The following is an 8,219-nucleotide window of genomic DNA, read 5'->3' on the forward strand; positions in this document are numbered from 1 at the left end:
ACAAGCCATAAGCTGGGAAAATTTCTTATAAAATATATATATGCCACACACTAATCTGGAGTGGTCTGCCTCTTTCTTTGATCTCTCCTTGCCTTCCTCATACAGGGGCCAGTCTGCAAACCAGCAATTATACAGAGTAATACTTTGTGATCACAATATACATTAGAAATCAGGAAGAGAAAGGGAGAGATCAGGGAAAGTCCCCCAAATGTGGAAATAATAAAATAAATAAATATGTAAATATAACATAACAAAATGTGTAGGATGCAGCTAAAGTAGATCTCAGGGAGAAAACAGAAGTTTAGAAAAGAAGAAAGACTCAAAATCAGTACTTGAAGCTTACACCTTAAGTTGCCAGAAAAAGAATACCAAACCGAATCTGATTAGAAGAAAGAAAAAAAACCGAATGAGAGTAAATGAAATAGAAAGTGAATAAGTAGAGAAAATCAATAATATCTAAGCTAGTCTTTTTTATAAAAAAATGATTACTTAGAATAACCTTTAGCTCACTGATCAAGAAAAAAGAGAAAAGACACACATTATCAGTACGTGGATGATGCAGATCACAACAGACCCTACAGACATCAGAAGAATGGTAAAAAATATTATGAACAACTTTATGAAAGGATATTATGAATAAGTTTATGTCAACAAGTTTGGCCACCTGTATGAACTAGGTAAATTCCTTGAAAACACACACACTCTGAAGACAACTCAAAGAAAACCAGAAAATTTGAATATTTCTGTAGGAAGTAAAATAATGGAATTAGTAATTTAAAATATTCCTACAAAAAGAATCAGTGTGAGTTTGGTGGTGAGTTTTGTGAAACATTAAAGAAAGAAACAATGCCAGTTCTCTTCTAGAAAAGAAGGGAGGAAAGAATAATCCCTAACTCACTCTGTGAGGCCAGCATTACTCTGATACCAAAGCAAGACAAAGACGTCGTAAAGGAAAGAAAACTCGAGATTAATATCCTTTATGAACATAGATGCAAAAATTCTTCAAATTTTAGCCAATTTCACCCAATAATATGTAAAAATAATATACACCATGACAAACTGGGTTTTACCATATGAATGCAGGCTGGTTTGAAATCCCCAGATCATTGAATAAATACACCGTATGTGGTAGGCAGAATAATGACTCCCCAAAGATATCCATGTCCTAAATTCCCCAAACCTGTGGATAGGTTATCCTACATTGCAAAACGGACATTGCAGTTGTGATTTGGGTTAAACACCTTGATATGGGGAGATTATCCTGGATTATCTGGGTGATCTCCGTGAAACCACAGGACCCTCATAAGTGACAGAGGAAGGCAAAGGGACATACGGCTACTGAGGGGGAGGTCAGAGTGATTCTATGTTAGAAGGACTTGACCCATCTTTGCTGGCTTTTACAGTAGAGGCAGAGGGTCATGAGGCAAGGAATGTGGGAGGTTCTAGGAGCTGGAAAAGGCAGGAAATTTGATCCTCTTCTAGAACTTCCAGAAAAGAAGGCAGTCCTGAGCTCATACCTTGATTTTAGTCCAGTGAGACACACTTCAGACTTCTGAACAGCAGAACTGGAAGAAAAGAAGTTTGTGTTGCTTTAAGCCACTAAGTTTGTGGTCCTTTATTATTGCAGCAATATACCATATTTTTGAAACCCGTATAATCATTTCCATAGATGTAGAAAAAAATTTGATAAAATTCCACACACTTTTGTGGTAAAAACTCCTAGCAAACTAGGTATAGTAGGAAAATTCCAGAATGTGATAAAAAGCATCTTCTAAAAGCCCAAGTTAGCATCATACTGAGTGTTTTCTACCCAGGACTGGTAGCAAGGCAAGGAAGTCCACTTACTACTTCTCTTAAACCTCGTCCTGGACATGTCCTCACTAGTGCAATAAGGCAAAGCAAAGAAACAGAAGACCTGTACATTGAAAAAGAAATTAAGCTGTCTTATTTGCACAAGGCATGATTTGACAAATACAAAAACCTAGGGAAGCTACAAAAAATCTACTAGAACTATTATGTGAATTTAGCAAGGTTATAGGCTATCAGAGCAGCATATAGAAATCAGCTGCATTTCTATATACTAACAACACATTATTTAAACACAGAATAAAAAAATTCCCTTGGCAATAGCTTCAAAAACTAAATACTCTGAATTCAACTTAACAAAAGAAGTGCAAGATCAGTACACTGAAAAATACAAACCGTTGCTGGGGACATTTAAAAAGACCAAGGTAAATGGAGAATCCTCCACATTCAAGGACTGGAAGACTCCGTATTGCAAAGATGACAGTTCTGTTCAAATTGACCATAGATTCCACACAATCTCAGTGAAAACTCCAGCAACCACTTTCAGAAATGATGAGTTGACTCTAAAATTTGTATGGAAAGGTAAAATACCTAGAATAGACAAAATGGTTTTATAAAAAACAAAATCAGAAGAATCATACAGCTTTCTTTTGGAACTTAATATAAAGCTGATCAGTCAAGAAAGGATAATCATACAGATAAATGTAATAATAATGACAAATCTAGAAATAGAGCCACACATAAATAGTTAATTGATTTTTGTCAAAGTGGGGATATATCAGGAGGGATATGTGAATCTTTTCAACAAAGAGTGCGGCAATGACTGGATATCTGTACGAGGAGAAAAGTACCTTGATTGTTATCTCACACATACATAAAGTTAATTCAAAATTTATTACAGACCTATATAATGGGGTGCCTGGGTGGCTTAGTCGGTTAAGCGCCTGACTCTTGATTTTGGCTCAGGTCATGATCTCAGGGTCAGGGTCGTGGGGTCAAGCCCTGCATCAGGCTCTGTGCTCAGTGGGGAGTCTGCTTGTCTCTCTCCCTTCCCCTGTTTGCATTCTCTCTCTTTCAAATAAATAAATAAATAAATAAATAAATAAAATCTTAAAAAACACCCCAAAACTGTAGACCTATAGACTAAGACCACAGCCTTTGGTGTTTGATAGGCACTTTGCTACTTATTCCTTATTGACTTTTACTTTATATACAATCCTAACAAACTTCCTTATTTAGATTTCCAGTCACAGCAAGTGAGAATGAATGGTTTTGGGAGATTACCTACTAACAGCAGAAATATTGTTGATAAAAAACCCTACAACACTGTACTTAAGTTACTGTACTATATTAAATAACCATGATTCTTCATTAAAAATTTAAATTATATTCATTTTTCTTTTTTTAGAAAGATGGAAACCATGCTGTGTATTTTAGGATAATTTCCATTAAAATAGCTCAATTATTTAAATTAATTCTTATGCTAGATGAGGAAGTTTTGATTCTCTGGAGATCACTCATATATAAATAGAAGCTGATAATGCCAAATGACCAAGATATTAATGTAGGACCCGTGCCTCTTTTTCTCTTCTCCTCTGTAAACATTTTATTTTATTCATGCTGTCCAATTTCTTTGCATAACATGTGTCTGCCTTTAGAGCCAAGATTCTGGGAAATATTTTTTACAATAGCAGGTGTCTTTGGGTCTTCTGCAGAGAACTCCCTCAGTCAGTATGTGGATTTTGAAATGAAATGGTTCACAGAAAATATTAATTATTTTTCCTGCTTACAAAATTCCAACCAGAGCAGGGCTTTTGTTCAGGAGACAGAAGGGGAATTATAGATGCCAGTTGGAATAATTCAGTGTAGATGCGATCAGGCATTCTATGCACCAAAGTAATGCGTGAGAGACAAATTGTAGTCAGTCTTAACTACTCTGTGTATGTGTGTGTGTGTGTTTTTTTTAAGATTTTGTTTATTTATTTGACAGAGAGAGAGACAGCGAGAGAAGGAACACAAGCAGGGGGAGTGCGAGAGTGAGAAGCAGGCTTCCCGCTGAGCAGGGAACCTGATGCGGGGCTCCATCCCAGGACCCTGGGATCATGACCTGAGCCGAAGGCAGATCCTTAACAACTGAGCCACCAGGCGCCCCTTAACTACTCTGTAGTTACAAGCTACAGGCTGGGTTGCCAGTTTGTTGAGAAAGGCAGCAAAACATGCCTGTCCTGCTGCAGAGCAGCAACTTCAGTGGGGCTACAAGAGGCTCAGAGCCTGGTGTAGGGCCAGACACCTTTGTAGTGTACTAGGAGTAGGCACCCAGCAGCAAGGGCATAAAACGGTGAAGAAGCTCCTGGTGGTGTAGGTTGGCTACATTTCTGTTGGCAACAAGATCCCTGAAATGGGTAGGAGGCCAGTAAGATAGATAAACCTCCAGGACATGAATGCAGCTGGGTGGATTTTTAGATCCAATTCTGCAACCTGGCTACGTGCAAGCAAAGCGGGAAGTGAGTGCTCACCTGGCCAGTTCCTCTCCAGTCTTTGAGAACAGGTAATGCCTCCCTGCACTTGTATAAATGATTCCAACAACGTAAGACCTGAGTGAGGCGGGTCCCCATCAGACAGGGTATGGGCCATGATATTGAGTTGGTCATCAAATGTGGTCCATTCTTTCCACAGGTGGTTAAAAACGTTGATCTTATAATCAGATCCATGCTCTACCACTGTAGTTGGTGACTTAGGCAAGTGCATTCATATCTCTGATTCCAGTACACTCATGTTTAAAATATGGCTCACGACAGCACCCACCCATAGGGTTGTTATGTGAGATTAAAAGAGAATTTGTTAGCACGTTCAAGCACTTAGCCCAGTGTGTGGCACAGAATAAACACCTGCTATGTGGTGGGAAATGTCTTTTTATGTGTGGGTCTAAATCTGGATTCTTTAGTCTTTTTTTTTTTTTTTTTTGATCTTTACGCCAATACCACATTGTTTTGGTTACTACTGCTTTATAATGTCTTGAAACTAGGTAGTGTTAACTAACTTTATTCTTTCCTGATTCTTGTTCCAAGTTGTTTTGTCTGTTCTAGGTTCTTTGCATTCTCATATGAATTTCAGGATCAGTTTATTAATTACTGCAAAAAAGCTTTCTGGGATTTTGATTGGGATTGCATTGACTCTATAGATCAATTTGGGGAAAATTTACATTTTAACAATATTGAATAAAAGACGTTTATCCCTCCCTTTATTTACGTCTTTAATGTCAGTCAGCAATATTTTATAGTTTTCAGTGTAGTGGTTACTCAAATCTTTTGTCATATTTATCCCTAAGTATTTCTTATTGTTCATTGATAATAGACAGAAGTGCAGTTGACTTTTGTATATTGTTCTTGTGTCCTGAAGACTTACTGAATTTACTTATTAGCCCTCATAGCTTTTTTGTATGTTCCATAGGTTTTTCTGCATAAATGATCCTGTCACTTGTGAATAAACAATTATACTTCTTCCTTTCCAATCTAAATGCCTTTTGTTTACTCTTGCCTGATTGCACTGGCCAGAACCTCTAGTCCAATGTCAAAAATGAATGTTGAGAGTGGACACGCTTGTTTCATTCCTGATCATAGGGGTAAAGTATTCTGACTTTCACTCTTAAGTGTAGTGTTCACTAGGGGGTTTTGTACATGCTTTTATCAAGTGGAGGAAGTTTTCTTCTGTTTCTAGATTGCTGAGACTTTTTTATTAGAAATGGATGTTGGAGTTCGTCAAATGTATTTTCTGCATCTACTGAGATGGTCATATGGTTTTTCTTCTTTCTTTCTTTCTTTCTTTCTTTCTTTCTTTCTTTCTTTCTTTCTTTCTTTCTTTCTTTCTTTCTTTTCTTCCTTCCTTCCTTCCTTCCTTCCTTCGTTCCTTCCTTCCTTCCTTCCTTCCTTCCTTCCTTCCTTCTTTCCTTCTTTCTTTCTTTCTTTCTTTCTTTCTTTCTTTCTTTCTTTCTTTCTTTCTTTCTTTCTTTCTTTCTTTCTTTCTTTCTTTTTTTCAGTTAGCTAATATGGTGAATTACATGTTTTTTGAATATTAAACCATTTTACATTCTTGGGATAGATCCCACTTCATCATGATGTATTACCCTTTTTATATATTGTTGAATTTGACTTACTACATTAAAAACAAGTTACCTGTTTATTTATGAGTGATAGTAGTCTATAGTTTTCTTTACTTGTTTTTTTGCTGGTTTTAATATAAGGGTAATGTTGGCGTCCAAGAATGATTTGGGAAGAGTTCTTTCCTCTTTGATTTTCTGGAAGAATTTATGTAGAATTGGCATTCTTTATTCCCTAAATGTTTGATAGAATTTACTAGTAAAGCCATCTGGGCCTGGAGGGTTTTTCTGTAGGGAAGTTTAAAACCTAAATTCAATTTCTTTAGTAGATTTGGGGCCATTTGGGTGGATTCTGGTCCTTTAAATTGTTTCCTACAACTTCCTGCATCTTGCTCCTGGCCCTGGGGAGCTAGAAGATTCTAGTTCTTCCAGAGCAAGGACTGTCTTTAGAGTGTGCACTTTCACCTAATTCCCCCTAATTCCCCCCAGATACTTTATTCAAATGCCTTTTCTAAGATGTTGTAATAGGAGCTCCCAGCATTGATGCCATTTCCTTGTAATCTGTGGTCTTGTTTATATGTGGTCTCAAGAGATCATTTTTGCTTGAGTCTCTGGGTCCTCTGATGGATCGACTGTTTCTACGCAAACCCTGATGTTTTCTGTGGTAAGAAGATCCAGGGAGAAAATTGGAGCTCCCTTATGTTAGAATCCACTGTCCTTGGGGGTTAAGAATCTTGATCAATCCAAAAATGCAAGAAGGAAATGGTGGCTCATATTCCTTTCTGGTTTACTTAATATGCAGAAGGGTGGCTGGCTTTGAAGAGAAAGTGAACAAATGAGCTTTTCCTGGCTCTTTTGTTATCTTCATTGGCTGTGATTCTCCTTTTCAAAGACTCTCTTCATTGATCAACATGACAAGCCTTTGATGGTCGGCAAGTAATGGGGATATTATAATTGCTTATCTTGTAATCCAGTGGTTCTCATCTCTAATGGCCATCAGGAATCATCTGAAAGGCTCATCGAGATAGATTGCTGGGCCCGTTCTCAGAGTTTCTGATTTCTTGGGTCCCAGGAGGGGGTCTTACAAGGGAGGGAAGAGAAGGCTGCAGAACTGCCATGTTCCTGAGACTGCAGACTGTCACAAGCCAGAACAACCTGTGGAACAGTATCTAAAATAGGTGAACCTGTGCAGGCTTCCTTCTGGGTAACCATGGTTACCATGGGCTCTCTCTGCCCCTTTCAGGATAGCACAAGGAGAAAAGCTTCAAGCCAGAAGAATGAGCAGTAAGTGGGGGTGGAGCAGCCTCCTCTGGCCGCCCTGCAGGAGGTCTGGCCTGGGACTGGAGGGAGAGTCAGGGGAATAGGCAGGGATGTGTCTTGAGACTATGGATTAAAGATGTGACGTGGTGCCTCTGTCACTGCAGCTTCCTGTATTGATGCCCAGTTGGTGGCTGGTGTAAATAAATGCAGTGGCTCATCCATGCATACTGTCTCCTCTGACCTGGTGCAGGGGAGGAAATTCCAGCACTGGGGGTCAGCTGGGCCCCTTCTTCCAGCACAGAGAACACAGAGAACTGGCTCGAGCCATTAACCCTTGTTACAGCCTGCTACCTCTGGTCCTTGTTGGCACAGAGAGCGTGGAGCTTGCCCCCAGGGGAAAGGATAAGGCAGGCAGAGAGCCCTTAGAGCACCTTGCCTGGGTGGGGAGGCAGGTGGGAGATTCTTGGCTCAGCAGCCAGTCTCTTCACAGCTGGTAGACTTCACTGAGCAGGACCACGCACAGAATCCCAAATGTTCTGCCTGGGCCATGATGCTATGCTTGGCTGGCTCCCTTTAAAGGGCAGATACCACCTGTTCCTGCTTTTATGACCTGGCCACCAATTTCCCATTTCCCTTCTGCCTGGGAGATGTTGAAAATCTCTCAAAGGACATATTTGTTCTAGAAGAACTTAATCCATATACTTAACAAAATCCTCTTTATTCTGACAACAAAGGTCAACCTGGGCCACTGTATCAAATTACCTGGATTTTAAAAAATTTTTCAATTCTTTCTTAGTTGATCCAGAAAGCACTTAATGAGTGTCTCTAGTATACTTGGATACTGTGTTGGGGAACCAATAAAAAAAGGTCCATGATCTTGGGCAGCTCAGGTAGCTCACAATCTAGCCAGAAAACTGGCCATGAGCAAATGGTACTGTAATAGGTAGGAACTATGAGAGTAGTAAGTTCAGGGTGCCCTGGGAACATGGAGGAAAATCTAACCCAACCAGGACGGCTTCTTGGAGAAGGAGACCCCTGAGATTAGCCTGGAAATACA

Source organism: Eumetopias jubatus, unplaced genomic scaffold, assembly GCF_037043125.1.
Source record: "Eumetopias jubatus isolate StellerSeaLion01/CBP00866 unplaced genomic scaffold, mEumJub1_p1.0 scaffold_78, whole genome shotgun sequence".
NCBI lineage: Eukaryota > Metazoa > Chordata > Mammalia > Carnivora > Otariidae > Eumetopias > Eumetopias jubatus.